The 20,084-nt window shown below is 43.7% G+C and overlaps 1 protein-coding gene and 1 pseudogene across 1 annotated transcript in view; both read right to left on the reverse strand.

Moving 5' to 3' along the window:
- Positions 1–20,084, reverse strand: part of lsamp.L (limbic system associated membrane protein L homeolog) — a 1,234,661-nt gene that overhangs the window by 361,721 nt on the left and 852,856 nt on the right. The window lies entirely within an intron of this gene.
- On the reverse strand, positions 11,259–11,395 carry LOC121400132 (annotated as a pseudogene).

Here is a 20,084-nt window from a genome sequence, read left to right on the forward strand (position 1 = left end):
TTATGGGATCTCTCTGTACAGACTATGAGCAAACTTAGGGGCTGTTAAATGGGGATAAATGTGAGGTAATAAACAAGAATAGATTCCCATTTTAATTCTAAGTCGATAAACCTGGTATATTTCCTGAAAAGATGACCCCTGGCTCCCAGCATGTAGGTCGCCTATAGAGTGCAGCAGAACGCAGGTATATATTTAGCTAATCTGTTAGGAAGATCCATTAATGTGGGAAGGAGAGACTGAGAGCAATTACCGCACTAATGAGCAAAGAGCAGGCAGTAACGAGCATTTCCTTCCTGACAAATAAAGGTTATTCCCGTCCCACTGACTCTGTAGGGTCTGTAGTTTAAAGGCCACACTGGCCTCACACTGGGCATTTCTGTTGGTTTTTAAAAGTGACCAAGTGCACAGGAGCATCTCATTGTTCCAGCCACTAGGAAACAAAGCTCACATCTAGTGACTGCAACCCCTCTGGCTCCTGTGACAAATTTAGGGGTGTAGAATAATAAGATGTTTAGAAAACAGATTTTTAGAAAAAAAAACAGAAAACAGTAGTGCAAGTTGGGTGTATCGTGGATGGGGGTCATTGGGGAAGCAGCAGGGGTCCCCTGTTTTACAGCAGGTCATATGTGAAGCCCTGAGCTTAATTATATTATTCAAAACAGAAATACAAGGTGAATGCCCCATTTGAACAAACTTAGGGACTGTTCCTGCTGAATTGTGCTTAGTACAGGGGAATACCTATGCTGCTATAGTTTTATGGGATCTCTCTGTACAGACTATGAGCAAACTTAGGGACTGTTCCTGCTGAATTGTGCTTAGTACAGGGAATACCTATGCTGCCATAGTTTTATGGGATCTCTCTGTACAGACTATGAGCAAACTTAGGGACTGTTCCTGCTGAATTGTGCTTAGTACAGGGGAATACCTATGCTGCCATAGTTTTATGGGATCTCTCTGTACAGAATATGAGCAAACTTAGGGGACTGTTCCTGCTGAATTGTGCTTAGTACAGGGAATACCTATGCTGCCATAGTTTTATGGGATCTCTCTGTACAGACTATGAGCAAACTTAGGGACTGTTCCTGCTGAATTGTGCTTAGTACAGGGGAATACCTATGCTGCCATAGTTTTATGGGATCTCTCTGTACAGAATATGAGCAAACTTAGGGGACTGTTCCTGCTGAATTGTGCTTAGTACAGGGAATACCTATGCTGCCATAGTTTTATGGGATCTCTCTGTACAGACTATGAGCAAACTTAGGGACTGTTCCTGCTGAATTGTGCTTAGTACAGAGGAATACCTATGCTGCCATAGTTTTATGGGATCTCTCTGTACAGAATATGAGCAAACTTAGGGACTGTTCCTGCTGAATTGTGCTTAGTACAGGGAATACCTATGCTGTCATAGTTTTATGGGATCTCTCTGTACAGACTATGAGCAAACTTAGGGACTGTTCCTGCTGAATTGTGCTTAGTACAGGGGAATACCTATGCTGCCATAGTTTTATGGGATCTCTCTGTACAGAATATGAGCAAACTTAGAGGACTGTTCCTGCTGAATTGTGCTTAGTACAGAGGAATACCTATGCTGCCATAGTTTTATGGGATCTCTCTGTACAGACTATCAGCAAACTTACAGACTGTTCCTGCTGGATTGTGCTTAGTACAGGGAATAGCTATGCTGCCATAGTTTTATGGGATCTCTCTGTACAGACTATGAGCAAACTTAGGGACTGTTCCTGCTGAATTGTGCTTAGTACAGGGAATACCTATGCTGCCATAGTTTTATGGGATCTCTCTGTACAGACTATGAGCAAAGTAGTCAGAACTGACAGTTACTTTGCACAAGTGCCATGAATCTGACACACAGGAATGCGTGAGAAAAAGCTTTTGGAGACCATGTATAATTAATGGACATGTTCCACATGTGATTGGGGTAATTAAACATGAATGAATTGCCCACAGCGATCACAAGCCGGGAGTCAGATAAGAACATTCGTAGGTTTAAGTGCAGCAAGACCCCCACCATGTGTAGAGTAAGGATTCTGTTGCATCATTACTCTAAACCCCACAATTTGTGGGGGGGGGGGGCACAGTTTGGGTATCACTGCCATACATACAGGTAGTGTACTGGGTGCTGACGTCCCAATTAAATAAAGATTTTGAATAATAAGGCAGAGTCCAGACACCTCTCTGCTGAGCCCCAGGAATCGCCGCCATTAGTTATTTATGAGACGTGAGCTGCGCTACTGACACTGTGATGTCTCTGTATATTCTCAGCCTCTGCAATTTCATTTCTTATGTCAAATTTATCATTCATATTATATCGCTTGTGTCTCTGTTCCAGCGAGGGGCCTGGGCTCATTGTCACCTACATGAGAGGCAGCGGCCCAGTTGCCTAAATAGTAAATATTTGTTTTATGACTCTACTTGTACCCACATTCCTCTTTTCTACTCCACACACTTCATACTTATATTCTGCTGAACCCTCCTCATTTCTGTGCTGATTTCTGCTGGAACCTTCTTTTCTGGCCTAATACATCCAACAATCACCTTACTCTTGCAAGTTATCAGCAGGAACAGCCCACTAAATGCTCTCGTAGTCTGTACAGAGAGATCCCATAAAACTATGGCAGCATAGGTATTCCCTGTACTAAGCACAATTCAGCAGGAACAGTCCCCTAAGTTTGCTTATAGTCTGTACAGAGAGATCCCATAAAACTATGGCAGCATAGTTATTCCCTGTACTAAGCACAATTCAGCAGGAACAGTCCCTAAGTTTCCTCATAGTCTGTACAGAGAGATCCCATAAAACTATGGCAGCATAGGTATTCCCCTGTACTAAGCACAATTCAGCAGGAACAGTCTCCTAAATTTGATCATAGTCTGTTCAGAGAGATCCCATAAAACTATGGCAGCATAGGTATTCCCTGTACTAAGCACAATTCAGCAGGAACAGTCCCTAAGTTTGCTCATAGTCTGTACAGAGAGATCCCATAAAACTATGGCAGCATAGGTATTCCCTGTACTAAGCACAATTCAGCAGGAACAGCCCCCTAAATTTGCTCATAGTCTGTACAGAGAGATCCCATAAAACTATGGCAGCATAGGTATTCCCTGTACTAAGCACAATTCAGCAGGAACAGTCCCTAAGTTTGCTCATAGTCTGTACAGAGAGATCCCATAAAACTATGGCAGCATAGGTATCCTCTGTACTAAGCACAATTCAGCAGGAACAGTCCCCTAAGTTTGCTCATAGTCTGTACAGAGAGATCCCATAAAACTATGGCAGCATAGGTATTCCCTGTACTAAGCACAATTCAGCAGGAACAGTCCCTAAGTTTGCTCATAGTCTTTACAGAGAGATCCCATAAAACTATGGCAGCATAGGTATTCCCTGTAATAAGCACAATTCAGCAGGAACAGTCCCCTAAGTTTGCTCATAGTCTGTACAGAGAGATCCCATAAAACTATGGCAGCATAGGTATTCCCTGTACTAAGCACAATTCAGCAGGAACAGTCCCCTAAGTTTACTCATAGTCTGTACAGAGAGATCCCATAAAACTATGGCAGCATAGGTATTCCCCTGTACTAAGCACAATTCAGCAGGAACAGTCCCTAAGTTTGCTCATAGTCTTTACAGAGAGATCCCATAAAACTATGGCAGCATAGGTATTCCCTGTACTAAGCACAATTCAGCAGGAACAGTCCCTAAGTTTGCTCATAGTCTGTACAGAGAGATCCCATAAAACTATGGCAGCATAGGTATTCCCTGTACTAAGCACAATTCAGCAGGAACAGCCCCCTAAGTTTGCTCATAGTCTGTACAGAGAGATCCCATAAAACTATGGCAGCATAGGTATTCCCTGTACTAAGCACAATTCAGCAGGAACAGTCCCTAAGTTTGCTCATAGTCTGTACAGAGAGATCCCATAAAACTATGGCAGCATAGGTATCCTCTGTACTAAGCACAATTCAGCAGGAACAGTCCCCTAAGTTTGCTCATAGTCTGTACAGAGAGATCCCATAAAACTATGGCAGCATAGGTATTCCCTGTACTAAGCACAATTCAGCAGGAACAGTCCCCTAAGTTTGCTCATAGTCTGTACAGAGAGATCCCATAAAACTATGGCAGCATAGGTATTCCCTGTACTAAGCACAATTCAGCAGGAACAGTCCCCTAAGTTTGCTCATAGTCTGTACAGAGAGATCCCATAAAACTATGGCAGTAAAAATGAAGATTATTAGTTAGTGATGATAATTTTGCTTTATTTCTGAATAGCAGGCCGTACTGTGCCTAGTGGAATGAATGCTAATTAGCGCCCAGGTACTAATGAGCAGAATTAAATGACTTTTTCTTTTAGAAATTGAACATTTCTGTTACTTGTATCTCCTGCAATGCAATGTTTCTTGGTACAATGGCAGTTTCTAGGCATAATCTGTTTCACTTTTAGTTTAGGCGAGTGCAATTAATGCAGCCATTTATAGGCGTCCCACGGGGCCCCGCACGGAGCAATAGAAAGGGCCAGACAGAGGCAGATGAGCACAGAGAAGCCAGTGGAGTTGCCAATATCTGGAGGAGAAAATTCAATTTATGTGTTTATATATATTCTGTATATGTTTGTGTGTATATACTGTATATATATATATATATTTGTGTGTATCACAGCCGTTCTGATAGCAGGAGGGAATAGCTGAAAGGAGCAGATATCCCTTCATCAGGAGACATTGAAGTGGGAATGGATTATTCCGTAGCCTCGCTCCACAATGAATTATTTTGAGCTGAGACACAGTAAATACGTCGGTTTTTATCACTGCATTAAAAGTGCCTTTGTGGGATAAGAGTATGTGAGATTAACTGGGCCTATCGGAGCTGAGCTCAAACTTGCCGACTCGCAGTCCGGGGGCCGGCGCAGCAGGGGGAACAGATCTGGAATATTACAGAGCGGGATCAGCGAGCAAACAATAAACTCATGTAAATCGACTCGGCTGAAATTAAATGTGTCTGACAATCAGTTGCTTGTGTATTCAGGCTTTGGAGAGAGGGATTTATCATCGCCATGCTAAAAAACCTTAACAAAACCCCATTCGTGTGCAGCTTTATTTCTGCAAAGATCAAACAAACAGAGTTCCTGTTAGCTTTGCCTTTAGTCTGCTTCCTATTTCCCAGGATGCCTCTTACTCTGCTGTTTGGGCAAAGTGTTGGGTTCCAGCAGCTGTCGGGGAGTTGTTTATGGAGCAGCTCAGCGGAACCCCGGGGGTCCAGGAGACTCATGTACTACAGGGTATGATCTTGTTTGTACTCCGGAATGTGATTTATGGACATTTCATACCCCAGACCGAGGTGATACCAGCGCAGGAGAAGCACAGAAATAGAAGTCGTTAACTTTTCGGTTTTTAAAATAAAGTCAGAGCTGGTGAGACTGGGCCTCAGGGCCACATATATATTTTACTCATAGATGATGGACTACAAGTGACAGAAGTTTATAGAGAAATAACACTGGTTTTATAATATTTCATGTAAAATAATGTATTATGTGCCTTTGAGTGTATCATGTGCCTTTGAGTCTCAGACTCCCTGTTTTCCCCTGTGAGCTTCCATCAGAGTATTCTAGTTCCACCCACTGCTTGAGTCACAGACTCCCAGCCCCTCCCCCTATGACCTTCCATCAGACTGTTCTAGTCCCACCCACTGCATCAGTCACAGATGCCCTGCCCCTCCCCCTGTAGACTCCCAACTTCTCCACTGAAAGCTTCCATCAGAGTGTTTCAGTCCCACCCACTGCTTGAGTCACAGACTCCCAGCCCCTCCCCCTGTATGCTTCCATCGGTGTTTTAGTCCCACCCACTGCTTGAATTACAGACTCCCTACTCCTCCCCCTGTATGCTTCCATCAGACTGTTCTAGTTCCACCCACTGCTTGAGTCACAGACTCCCAGCCCCTCCCTCTGTAAACTGTCATCACAGTATTCTAATCCCACTCACTGCTTGAGTCACAGACTCCCAGCCCCTCCCCCTGTAAACTTCCATGAGAATATTCAAGTCCCACTCACTTATTTGATCATTATATTAGAAATCAATTTTTGTGGTTTCGGTTTAGACAATGTTCTGTCTGGAGGTTAAACAAAGCAAGAAAAACGCCTGTGTGCCCAAAACTTCAGACTCTTTTATGGAACCTCAGATGGATTTGCTTCTGATTTTATTCTCTAGGGAAGCATGAAAAGGTACTATTTTATCATAAAAAGCTCAGTTTCCCTTTAATCTGATTGTACTCACTGTGCCCTTGATCTTGCCCAGAAATATTCATGAGAAGATAAAGGGGACCTGCCACAGAAATCATTATAGCACAAAGGAAAAGATCTCAGGAAGATTTGTCATAATTAAAGGGAAAGTAAAATCCCTGGAAAAAAATGATCCTGCAGAAAGTGCTCTTGGGAAGATGTTTGCAATTGACCCCACTTTCTGCTAATGGTTTGATAATTGCCCCGACCCCTAAGCTCAGCTTCTCAGCAGCAGCCCAGGGCCCACTGAGCATGTGCAGTGCCGCTGACTCACAATAGATTCCTAACAAGATCCCAGACCATTACTGTTTTAGGGTTCTGGTACCATGTGCTCAATATATACAGTACAGCATTTCTAGGTACCGTACGTCTATTTTTAGGCTTTACTTCTCCTTTTAAGAAGTGAAGGGGAAGAAATCAGGCAGTTGTCGGTCTTGTGGCTGGAAGTGAATTCTCTTTGGTGGCGCAGGAACCTTGAGATCAAGAGAATCGGCATCGATCAATAGCAGAAATGTCTGAACTGTGCGAGGCCACATATTGCAGGTGCCACTCAATCCCTAGGACTCGGCTATTGAACTGTTTGCTTTACAAACTGGACACTGTTTAAGGTTCCCATATTTACTTTGGATTAACCCTGGCGAGGTGAGCGGCACCGAGGGGAGAACTCTGGTTATTCACTGAATTGATTCCGATTGATGTAAGCGGATCCCACAAGGAATTGCCTTTTTAATAAGAAGGATTAGTTTTTAGTCTCTGCTGGTTCTGACTACAGGCACCAGTGAATGCCTTATGAGTGTATATTTGCATTTATTACTCTAAACTTTATATATGGATTTATATTGCCTTTAACTTGTTGCTAGGGTCCCACTCACCCCTAGCAACTGGTCGGTGGAATGACAGGAAAGCATAGCTGTGTCATCCCTCCCACCTGTCCTGTTTGAAAGGTCCCAACTTTCTTTTTCATCTCCAACGGCCAGAAAAAGATTCAACGTTTCTAAAACGTAATTGGCTTTTTGATACAGAGCCCAGAATACATGGTAGCTGCACTTACATACATTTGTTACAATTCAAGATAAGCAAAGAAACAATTGTAACAATTTAAGCTAAGCAGGTCTCTTGGGGAAACTGACTTGCAGCTTATAAAGGGCAATCCCCCTTCATTAGCAAAACTGTAATAACACATAAAAACCCCAGAAATGTGTTCAAACTTTCATAACCTGTATGTAAACTGAACATGGTAATTAGGGGGCGTGGCCACAGAATGGGAGTGGTCAAAAATTCTCCTAGCTCCACACGGCTTTGGGAGGTAGACGTGCGTCGATAACATGGATATGTTTCCATTGCATTACTCTCTTTGAACAGCAGGTGGTGCAATAGGAATTATTTTATTTGCTGCATTCATTAGGCCATTTGTTTGCAGACCGGTCATGTATTTATAATGTGGGCTGTATCATTGTGCAAGTCTGGTGTTGATGAAGTGTTGGAAAGGACTGAACCCCCCGCCGGAGGTGCTAAGCACATGCCATTAAGTCATATACCCCCCAAGGCAGAGGCCGTGGATTATCAGGGGACAGAGCAGAGAGCGCAAGTGAAAACAAAAGATAAATACGGTAATAAAGGACATAGTTACATACAAATGGTACAATAGGCAGCCGAAGCCGCCGCCTGCAGCCCAATCTTTCTGCTCCTCGCTGAGACTTTAATGTCTATGATAAGTCATAAGGAAAGTGCAGAGTGCGGTGTAACTAACTCATGTCTGTCCCTGGGGAGGCTCCGAGAGTCGGACTGGTAAATGCAGGGGATGGGGATCTCTGCCCCCCAAGCAGCCACTGCCAGATCATTGTACATCCAACTGCCAGGAATTATGGAGAGCTTCATGCAATTGCCACCTTTAAAGGGATACTGTCATGGGAACAAAAATTTTTTTTTCAAATATGAATCAGTTAATAGTGCTGCTCCAGCAGAATTCTGCACTGAAATCCATTTCTCAAAAGAGCAAACAGATTTTTTTATATTTAATTTTGAAATCTGACATGGGGCTAGACATATTGTCAGTTTCCCAGCTGCCCCAAGTCATGTGACTTGTGCTCTCATAAACTTCAATCACTCTTTACTAGGGATGCACCGAATCCAGGATTCGGTTTGGGATTTGGCCAAGATCCGGCCTTTTTCAGCAGGATTCGGATTCGGCCGAATCCTTGTGCCTGGCCGAACCGAATCGGAATCCTAATTTGCATATGCAAATTGTGGGGTGGGCAGGATTTCATGCGACTTTGTGTTACAAAACAAGAAAGCAAACCAATTTTTTTCCACGTTTTCCTTTCCCGCCCCTAATTTGCATATGCAAAGTAGGGTTCGGATTCGGTTCGGTATTCAGCCGAATCTTCCAAGATGGATTCGGGGATTTGCCCGAATCCAAAAGAGTGGATTCGGTGCATCTCTACTCTTTACTGCTGTACTGCAAGTTGGAGTGATATAAACCCCTCACTTTTCTCCCCCAGCAGCCAAACAACAGAACAATGGGAAGGTAACCAGATAGCAGCTCCCTAACACAAGATAACAGCTGCCTGGTAGATCTAAGAACAGCACTCAATAGTAAAATCCAGGTCCCACTGAGACACATTCAGTTGCATTGAGAAGGAAAAACAGCAGCCTGCCAGAAAGCATTTCTCTCCTAAAGTGCAGGCACAAGTTACATAACCAGGGGCAGCTGGGAAATTGACAATATGTCTAGTCCCATGTCAGATTTCAAAATTAAATATAAAAAAAACTGTTTGCTCTTTTGAGAAATGGATTTCAGTACAGAATTCTGCTGGAGCAGCACTATTAACTGATTCATTTTGAAAAAAACATGTTTTCCGATGACAGGATCCCTTTAATGCCTGCGGATCTGTCAGCTTCATGCCAGCCGAGCAGCAGAGGTGCAGAGTCGCAGTTTTTACCTAAACCTGAGCCAATCCTACTGGATCTGCAGCACAACATGGGGTTTTGGTATGTGCAATGCAGGAGTTTATGGAGGAAAATGAAGCTGCCATACAGCAGTACTTTGTACTAAATGTAAATCTGACTGGCTGAGGTTTGATCCCTATAGCACAGTTCTCTCCTTTACTAGAATTTATGGGTGCCACTCTGGGGCCCATTGAAGTCCCTCGTTCTTATGCTGATTTTGTGCAATTTATGCCTAAGAAACATCACCTCTGGGGCTCATTTACCAGCTGAGTTGGACCTTGCGCTGCGTCTGAAGTCCGGGTCAAGTACCTGCTGATTTTTTATTTATTTTGAAATCCAATCACCCAGTGCAAAGTGCAGAGGGTTCAATGGAACTTCATTCATATGGTCTTGGCATGCTCTAAAACTCAAATGTTTTAGGGGGAAATTGCACAATATATCTCCTAAATTAGTGTTGGGCGAATTTGCGCCGTTTCGCTTCTCCGAAAAATTCACGAATTTCGCGCGAGATTCGCGAAACGGCGAAAAATTCGCGAAACTGCGTCGGCGTCTCGTTTTTGACGCCAGCACCCGTTTATGACGCCTGGGCCCATTTTTGACGCCGGCGTCCGTTTTTTCGGAAATTTTTTTTTTTTGACGCCGACGAATTTTGGCCGCGAATTTTCACGGGCGTTTCGCAAATTTATTCGCTGGCGGCGAATCGAGCAAATTTGCTGCGAATTCGCGCCTGCCGAATAAATTCGCCCATCACTACTCCTAATGATGGACATCCCAATTAAGGTTGATCCCCTAGGAATGCTACTGAACCAAGTTACTGATCTAGCGCCAACGGTAGCAGAGAAAGTGTTAATCTCCATTATGTTCGCTTATGCTCGTAAATCTATTACTATGAAATGGAAGGTACAAAATGCTCCCAATATAAGATTTTGGGAAACACAGATTATACATGCAGTCCTGATGTACAAGCTTCTTTATACAAAGAGCGGATGCCCAGCAAAATATGAGAAAATCGGGTCCCCATGGCTGACAGGACAAAACGGCATAACCACGACACCAATTTTAATGTACCCAGGTATAAGGAAATAAAGTAACTAAATATCTGTGTATCCCTGCCCTGCACCAATATAAGTAGAGTTTGATACACATAGAAGCAATGAGTTTAGGTTAAGTTTATTGAAGTTCTTTATTAGCAAGTTCATACAACAAAACTATAAAATGAATAAAAGTACAAGGATGGACAATATTGTAATATGTAGTAGAAGAATGTTACTGTCAAGTGATATATCGACTGTAATCTATAAAACTACTGTGAAAACCCATATTTTGACCATGTCTGAGTACAGTGTCGGACTGGCCCCAGGGATACCAGGAAAACTCCCGGTGGGCCCAGGTGTTAGTGGCCCCTCATGCTGCTCAATGTTGGCCTATTTTATGGCCATTCCCTATTTCTATGAGAATAAAGAGGCCAAATAGATGGAATAATAGATTATAGTCTGTAAAGAAAAGAGACTAGGAGAATAGACGTTGAGTGAGGAGAGGTAGAATAGTAGTACTGAGAGGTCTAAGGTTTTTTTGGTGGGCCACTAATCTAAGGCTTTTGGGTGGGTCCCTGGTGTCCCAGTCCGACACTGTCTGAATACTTTATTTAAATAAAGCTTTGTTAAAAAAAAACAAAAAACATGTGTGTCCCCCCCATAAAACTCGGGATTATCCGGGCTAAAAGGCACCAAGATAAGCGGGTCTTCAGAACCACCGTTGCCCGAAGGCTAACGTGGAACCCTTTATTTCCACCTCCCCCGGCCAAAAGGCACAGATGAGGGGGTCAAGGGTCTTCAGGTCCCCTTCGGTGCAAGGCTAGAGGGACCCCTTTATCCAATCCCTGAAGGGAAAGGACACCAATGACCTCCAAAGAGGTCCGAAAATGGTTGCGCCCACTCGGGGCCTTGTTCACGGGGAGAAGGAAACAGATGGCCACACATCTCCCCCCCCCCTAGACAAGTGAACACCCGGAGGCATTGCACCCATCATTAAAAGTGCACAAGCTCGAGCTCAATCATATGCAAATCCTTTGGGCAGAGGATCAAGTGCCATCTCTTAGCCGTATCCCTCCCGACTGATAAGAACAGATACTACACTTGATCTTAGCCAAAAGGCCAAGAAGTGGGCACCACTGGCTACTGTATGGGCAATAAAGTCTGCAGTTGTGCAGCACCTGTAGCATTGGATCATGATTCCTCCTTTGCATGGAGATACAGTGCTGCACACTCTCCACTAGGGGGCACATGTCCTTGGCAGCTGCATCAGCACCGCCAGACTGAAGCTCCTGCCCGTCCTGGGATTCATTTCTGTTATTACTTTGTGTAACTTTGCGAGTCCCAGATCGGTTCCGCAGCTTCGCCGGAGCCATTCTATGCAGCAGCTGCCATGGATACCGTGATTAATCACCGCCACACGGAAAAATGCACTCGACATTATTGTTATTCTTGCGTTTGCTTATTGGCCGCCCTTTTGTAATTACGGAGAGATTTCCCAGAGGTCCCGGCTGTCACATAAAGTTCTCTCTCTTCCTAATTCTGTCTCTATGTTCTGCTACTGTACTGATCCATATATAGGACAGGGCTTTCCTCTATCTGACACTGGATCAAAGGACAGGGAAGGGGCAAACGTTGGTACCACAATGGGAACTGTATTTAAATAATATTTATATGCAGTGACATTTACATTTTTTGCTTGGCAATTCTTTAAATCCTAGGAGTGCTGTCCTTGGTCCTGTATATACAGTGACATGGGGTCCCTTGTTTTGGCCCCCATCATAGTCCCAGTGGCTTTGATCCTCAGTGCTCCTCAGGGGTTGATCCCTGTAATGATTGCTGCTGCTGCACCTTGAAGAGCACAATATGAGGTACATCACTGAGCAGTCCCATAACTCATCCATTGTGGGTGCTAGGGATAGAGCCAATTTTGGGCTGGCCCTCAGGGGTACTGGGAAAAAATCCCCTTGGGCTACAATTATATTGGACCCAACGTCCTCGTCCTCCTCCTCCAGGCTTATCCTGCTGACCACCAGCTTAGTCCAATGATGGTGGGTTGGGGCATTTAGGGGTGTAGACAGGATCCCTAGAGGTCCAGTTCTCTGCTTGGGCCCAAGGTAACCCAGTCTCACACCTGTTATATCTACCAACAGTTCAGCACAACCACCATCAGGAATTAAGGGGTCCCATATACCTTAGTTCCGAACTCTCTGCCCCAGTGGGCACAAATTATTTGCCTACTACCCACCTGGGCATGTTGGAAACATATGCAATGGGGACCCTTCTTAAACACAGTGAATTTTGGAGAATACCCTCAGATCTCCAACTCTAGCCCCAGCCTGAACACCCATCTGTGACAGTAACACTAATTAGTTAATTAAAAAATTTTGGGGTGCATCCGCTTCCAGGGTCTACCAGGGCACCTCCCTTCTCTTCCTGTGACCCCTCTTTACATTGCTTTTTTTTGCAACAGGAGGGTCAATGCATGAATCCATTCCAGTGTATGTGCCCACTCATTTCTACCGATGGGCGAATTTATTCGCCAAGCATGGATTCGCGTAAAAAAAAAATTGTTGCGCATCAAAATTATTGGGACACCCATTGACTTAAGGTGGCCATACACGGGCCGATAAAAGCTGCCGACAGACTGTGTCGGCAGCTTATTGGCCCGTGTATGGGGGCCCCCGACGGGCTTCCCCGATCGAGATCTGGCCGAAAGTCGGCCAGATCTCGATCGGATGGGTTTAAAAATCCCGTCGGATCGCGGCCGCATCTGTTCGTTGATGCGGTCCCGCGATCCGACCGCCCGTTTGAGAATGCTAGGATCCGATCGTTGGGCCCTAGGGCCCACGATCGGATCTGCCCGATATTGCCCACCTCAAGGTGGGCATATCGGAGGGAGATCCGCTCGTTTGGCGACATCGCCAAACGAGCGGATCTATCCATGTATGGGGACCTTTAATGCACTTGGACAATACAGTCGTGTGTTACCGTCAAAATTGTTGCATGTCAAAATTAATTTGACGCCCACTGACTTCAATGCATTTTTGAGAACGTTCCGATATTTTGCGAATTGTTTCACCATTTCACTAATTTTAACGAAACAGGACAGATTTACCCATCACTACTAGGGTTGCCACCTGGTCAGTTAAAGTTATGGTTGATCCCAATGTTATTAATAGGGGAAAAAGATAAAAACATAGAAAGGCCGGTATTTTTTTTCCAGAAAAGGTGACAACCCTAATCATTAGTCATTTCTCTTGCACGGGAGCCATGGCCCACGACCTGCCACAGAATGTTCATGCCCCTTCAGCCCATGTGGCAACAAGGAAATGGCAATTTAGTTCTGAGACACATTGGGGCAAATTCACTAAGATTCGTAGTTGCGCCAGGCGTAATTTCACCGCACTTCGCCGCACTTCGCCAGGCGTAGTTTCGCCAGCGCTTCGCAAATTCACTAAAATCCGAAGTTGCGCTCAGGGGTAGCGTAAGGTTGCGAAGTTGCGCTAGTGTTGATTCGCTAAGTGAAGCGAAGTTACGCTAGCGAAGGCTAATTTGCATACTGCGCCAAATTCAAATTTCAATGGAGGAATACGTATCAGCACTACAAATGCCAAGAAAACCTTCAAAACATCAAATAAAAATTTCATTTTTCCCTACACATGTGCCCACTGTATAGGTAAGTTGCCATGAGTCAGGAAATGTAGGGGGGAAGGAGGGGAGCCCCAAAAAAATTTTAGATCTTTATCACCCATAATGTAGAAAACACGCCAGCGTTTTTTGGGACTTAGAAAAAATGTTGACTTTTTTTGAAGCAATCCCTATCTACTCTATTGCACTTCGCCAGGTCTGAGGTGGCGAAGGAAGTCTAGCGTAAAAGGTAGCGTTCAGTACACTGCGCGCATTAGTGAATTTGCGTGGTTACGTCCGTAGTGAAACTTCGCCAGGCGTAAGTGTGCGAAGTAACACTAGCGAATCTACGCCAGCGTTCGTTAGTGAATTTGCGCAGTAACGAAAATGCCAAACGCTAGCGAAGTAACGCTAGCGTTCGGCGCTTCGGCGCTTAGTGAATTTGCCCCATTAACTATAAAGGGAGCAGGGACAGAATTGCTAATCCAGTACAGGTATGGAATCTGTTATCCCAATTACAGAAAGGCCTTCTTCCATAGACTCCATTTTATCCAAATAATCCAAATTTTTAAAAATGATTTCCTTATACTGTGTAATAATAAAACAGTCGCTTGTACTTGATCCCAACTAAGATATAATTAATCCTTATTGGAAGCAAAACCAGTCTATTGGGTTTATTTAATGTTTATATGATTTTCTATTAGACTTAAAGTATGAAGATCCAAATTACGGAAAGATCCGTTATCCAGAAAAACCCAGGTCCCGAGTATACAGTAACAGGTCTCACACTCGTATTATATATATTTCCTCTAACATTAGCATTAACCAAATTCAAAGGGAAAATAAGCAATGAAGTTTTAGCAGCCTTTCTTGGACACTATATAAATATATATACACGTGTGTTATTTTTAAATTCAAGGGCAAGAAAAGACAAATCCCATCAACTTTGTGAATCTGCAGCCATGAAATCCCTGATCTCTTCTCTGGAACGTTCCGTCGGCACAAAGTAAATCCTCCCGACTTTCATGTGCAAATATCGTCCCCCCCAGATCTGCTGCAAATACAAGAGGCCGATATTATCGAGTGAAAGTCTTGTCGTTGGGCCGGGACCATGGATTTTCTCTCCCTTTTCCCCTGTTTCTCTGGGTTTTTGTGCCGAGCTGATGGACTTGTGAGCAGTAAATTGCATTCAATTAAAATCTCGGTTGATGTTACATGAGGATAACTAACACCAGGCAATTATGCCGTTTAACAGCTGTTAAGTGCCGCTAATTGGATTCCACAAAAACCGCAGAGGAGAAGATCCTGTGAACACAAGTAAACAACCCGCCACATACAAATAATAACAGTCGTGAGCACCAGTGCACTGCAGCGTTAGTGAGACCTGCACCTCATGTACAGCAGCCATCATTTTCTACTCTACTGCTGCAAACTGGGGTCACCTACAACTCCCAGCATCCTCAGCTGCTAGAATTACTGACAACCACCTTTAATGAGAGACACAAGTATTCCTATAGCAGTGCTGCTGAGGTTTCAAAGTAGCCACGCACACCAGACATTTGTACAGGTTCCTGTTGCAGACCATCAAAAGAACTAGACCGACCTGTAGCCAATCCGAGCATTCGATTATTCAAAGAGCTAGACCAGCCAATCAGATTATTAGAATACAGTGTCAAACTGGGGGTGCCTGGGGTCCACCGGGGCTGCTGCCTTGGGGCCCATCAAACCCCCAGGTCCCCCACACCTTCTTGCTTCCTCTTGCAGCCACTCCGGGAGTCAGGGAGGGAGGTCGGAAGCCACGCCAAAGGCTTTACACAGGGAAAGGACCCTGTTAAAATATTTCTAGAGGTAGACAACCTATAGCCAATCAGAGCATTAGATTATTCAAAGAGCGAAACCAACTGTAGCCAATCAGAGCTCTAGAATATAGCGGTAGATCAATCTGTAGCCAATGAGAGCATTACAACCTTCACAGAATTAGACCATCCTGTAGCCAATCAGATTATTAGAATATTTATAGAGCGAGACCATCCTGTAGCCAATCAGATTATTAGAATATTTATAGAGCGAGACCATCCTGTAGCCAATCAGATTATTAGAATATTTATAGAGCTAGACCAACCTGTAGCCAATGAGAGCATTAGATTATTCAAAGAGCAAGACCAACTGTAGCCAATCAGAGCTCTAGAATTTTTATAGAGGTAGATCAATCTGTAGCCAATGAGAGCATTACAACCTTCATAGAGCTAGACCAACCTGTAGCCAATCAGATTATTAGAATATTTATAAAGCTAGACCAACCTGTAGCCAATGAGAGCATTAGATTATTCAAAGAGCAAGACCAACTGTAGCCAATCAGATTATTAGAATATTTATAGAGCTAGACCAACCTGTAGCCAATGAGAGCATTAGATTATTCAAAGAGCAAGACCAACTGTAGCCAATCAGAGCTCTAGAATATTTATAGAGGTAGATCAATCTGTAGCCAATGAAAGCATTAAAACCTTCATAGAGCTAGACCAACCTTTAGCCAATCAGAGAATTGCAACATTCACAGGTTTAAACCAGCCTGTAGCCAATAAGAGCAGGAATATTTAGTAAAGTATTTTTAACTCTTGTAACCAATAGCAACCATTCGGCATAACACAGATTACAGAGAATCCTGGGAGATATAGTTCATAGCAGAAAAGGCATTTAAAAAACCTCTTTCCTATTTATTTCCATGAATAAAAGGGGTCAGTGTATAACAGGGACTGTATATGATAGGCACCGGCTTGCTGAGGATTCTGGGAGTTGCTCTTCACAGCAGCTAGAGGGTCATTTATTCCCTATAATGATAACAAATGAGCCAGTCTGTTCGGCAGGAGGCAGACGGAAGGGCCACCCAGCGACGGGTGCACTGGCCCCATTTATTTCACTTTAGGACTTACTGAGGTGGAAACAGATCATTGGGATCATAAAGAGACATTTCCTTTCTGACAGCCCCTCCCTCATGCTTTTCCTCATCTCTGATAGATCTCGGGGGCAACTCCAGCAGGAACCGGCTGCTCCGCTATAAATCAGTATAAAGGAATGGCTGGACAAGATGGCATTTGCCATTTAGGTTTTTGGCATCTGGGGGGTCTCAGCCGGGCGGGGAAGAAGAATGTAGATAGAAGAACATTTTAATGGCGGCAGTAGCGATGGGCGAATTTATTTGCCAGGCATGGATTTGCGGTGAATTTCCGGTGACCAACTGCAAATGTTTGCACGAAACTGCTGCGAAAATTAGCCGTGGAAAAATTCACAGCGACGAAAAATTATTGTACATCAAAATTATTTTGATGCCCATTGACTTCAATGCGTTTCGTGAATTTTTCGCACATTTTTTCGGAGTTTCGCTGATTTTTTGGCAAGGCGAAACAGGACAGATTCGTTCACCACTAGCCAGCAGTGCATAGGTTAATTGATGGGAAGATTCCCTTTACCTCTATATCTACATTATACAATACCAGTCCTAGAGGCAGAGACCTTAACCCACTTTTAACCCTTTAGTTTAGGGACCTAGTAAATAAAGCGTTAATCCTTCTCTCAGACTCGCTCGAGTGTAATCATAACAATGTTTATATTTTTGTATTTACGGCATTAATAGCAACTCGTCCCTTCCCATTTCAGTGCAATAAAGCCTATCTATGTGGCGCACCAGGCTCCCTTTCTGTAATGTCACAATATCTCATTGTTGCTGTTGCAGAGAAATAATAAGTAACAGAACTTGGCCACATAAAGTTGCACCTCGCTGGTATGTGAGTAACTGTGTCACTACAAATAATAAGTCATTTATCATTAATATCGATAAAACTAAAACAGCCCGACCCCATGATCTCTCCAGCAATGAATAGGACCCACAAATGTAACTCAAACATGAGATGTCAACAGATCACTTAAACTATTACACTTAAATGAGTCTGCCCAGAGCAGTATATAAGTGAGTCTGCCCAGAGCAGTATATAAGTGAGACTGCCTAGAGTAATATATAAGTGAGCCTGCCCAGAGCAGTATATAAGTGAGTCTGCCCAGAGTAGTATATAAGTGAGTCTGCCCAGAGCAGTATATAAGTGAGTCTGCCCAGAGTAGTATATAAGTGAGTCTGCCCAGAGTAGTGTATAAGTGAGTCTGCCCAGAGCAGTGTGTAAGTGAGTCTGCCCAGGGCAGTATGTAAGTGAGCCTGCCTAGAGTAGTATTTAAGTGAGCCTGCCTAAAGCATGATATAAGTGAGCCTGCCCAGAGCAGTATATAACTGAGTCTGCCTAGAGTATTATATAAATGAGCCTGCCCAGAGCAGTATATAACTGAGCCTGCCTAGAGTAGTATATAAATGAGCCTGCCCAGAGCAGTATATAAGTGAGTCTGCCCACAGCAGTATATAAGTGAGTCTGCCCTGAGCAGTATATAAGTGAGCCTGCCCAGAGCAATATATGTGAGCCTGCCCAGAGCAGTATATAAGTGAGTCTGACCAGAGCAGTATATAAGTGAGTCTGCCCAGAGCAGTATATAAGTGAGCCTGCCCAGAGCAGTATATAAGTGAGCCTGCCCAGAGCAGTATATAAGTGAGTCTGACCAGAGCAGTATATAAGTGAGCCTGCCCAGCCTAGTAGATAGACTTTAGAGCACTGGTCTGATAGAACCATTACAGTCACTTCATATATTCAGGTTAAAAGTAGAATAAAAACGTTCCTACATTTGCCTCTCATCCTCTCTCTGTCTCTCTACATGGAGTAAGTGATGAGGCTTTGCAGGTCTCTGGCGTCACCCTGTGTATAAGCACATTTAGCTCGGGGCCCCGGGTCACATCATCTGAATCTCTAAGCAGTTCTGGGTTCTGATCCAACTGGCTGAGCAATACTCTTTGGCAGAAAAGGGATTAATAAAGTGAAATTGCTCATTACTGCATCCCAGGGAAGGAGGGAGGCTGGAGACAGGGTTCTGTGCAAAGGGTGTTTTCATTTAAAGGGGAAGTTATATAATCATCTAAACATCATGTCGATTGTGATATATCAGTTTCATTTTTTTCTTATTTGTTTTCTCAGTGATTTCAATTTTTTTTCCTGCACTCAATAGGCCATTTTTTTTTGCAACTTACCCCCAGCAAATAATAACTAGCCATTTGTATTGGTACAGTACAAGCGTTGCTTATAGAGAGAATCAGCCAATCCCACGCCTACGCTGCCTGGTCTATTTATAGCCTTGGATTCCAAGAAACAAGATACAGTTCTGGGGTGCACTAATGGTGAGTGGAGCTTAATCCCATAGGGTGAATACACGGATATTCATTCAATACCTCCTTATTTAGCCAATTAACTACCCATTAGTGATGGGCAAATTTATTCACTGCGAATTTGCGCGATTCGACACTGGCAAATAAATTCTTGAAACTGCAGCGTTTTTTGGACGCCATCGCATTTTCACCAAAAAAAATGGATGCCGGCGTGAAAAAACGGACGCCAGCGTCATTTCGCAAATTTTTCGTCGTTTCGCGAATTTTGTCGAAGCAAAGCGTCGCAAATTCGCCCATCACTACTACCCATTTAAAAGAAAGAGGTTAAGTGCTTAATTATATGGTATGGGGGGGCAGAAGTTGGTCGGTAACACTCTGGGGGAGACAGATGGTGGGTGAATATTGGGTGAATATTGGGTGAATATTGGAAGGATTGTGCTCCCTGGTGTTCCAATCTTTAAAATAACTTAAAGGGGAACTGTCCTAAAGATAAACCTAAATTCCAGTGAATGTTTAATAAATCTGTATTATGAGCTGTTTAGCCGTGGCCTCCCGCAGTCTAAAACTTTAGAGATGGACTCAATTAACCCCCCCCCCCGTATCACCACCGTAGCCGTTGGCCACTCAGCACCTTATTTGTGATTGGCCAGTAGAGAGTTCTGTCCACCTGTCAAAGTAATTCTCATTGGCTGAAAGGCTAAATTTTTTCTGTCTTCCCCCCAGTGTGTTACCCACCAACTACTGCCCCCTCCCCATAGAATATAGTTAAAGCATAAGTAAACCTTTAAAATACTATAATTGATGAGGGGGCTATTCTAAGAACTTTTGCAATGTACCATCATTATTTATTTTTCTTTGATTCCAAGATATTAAGGGATACATTTACTGTTAATATGAATGAATTATGTTACAACAGCGCCACCTGCTGGTCATTTTCCC

This window comes from Xenopus laevis, chromosome 2L (assembly GCF_017654675.1).
Source record: "Xenopus laevis strain J_2021 chromosome 2L, Xenopus_laevis_v10.1, whole genome shotgun sequence".
NCBI lineage: Eukaryota > Metazoa > Chordata > Amphibia > Anura > Pipidae > Xenopus > Xenopus laevis.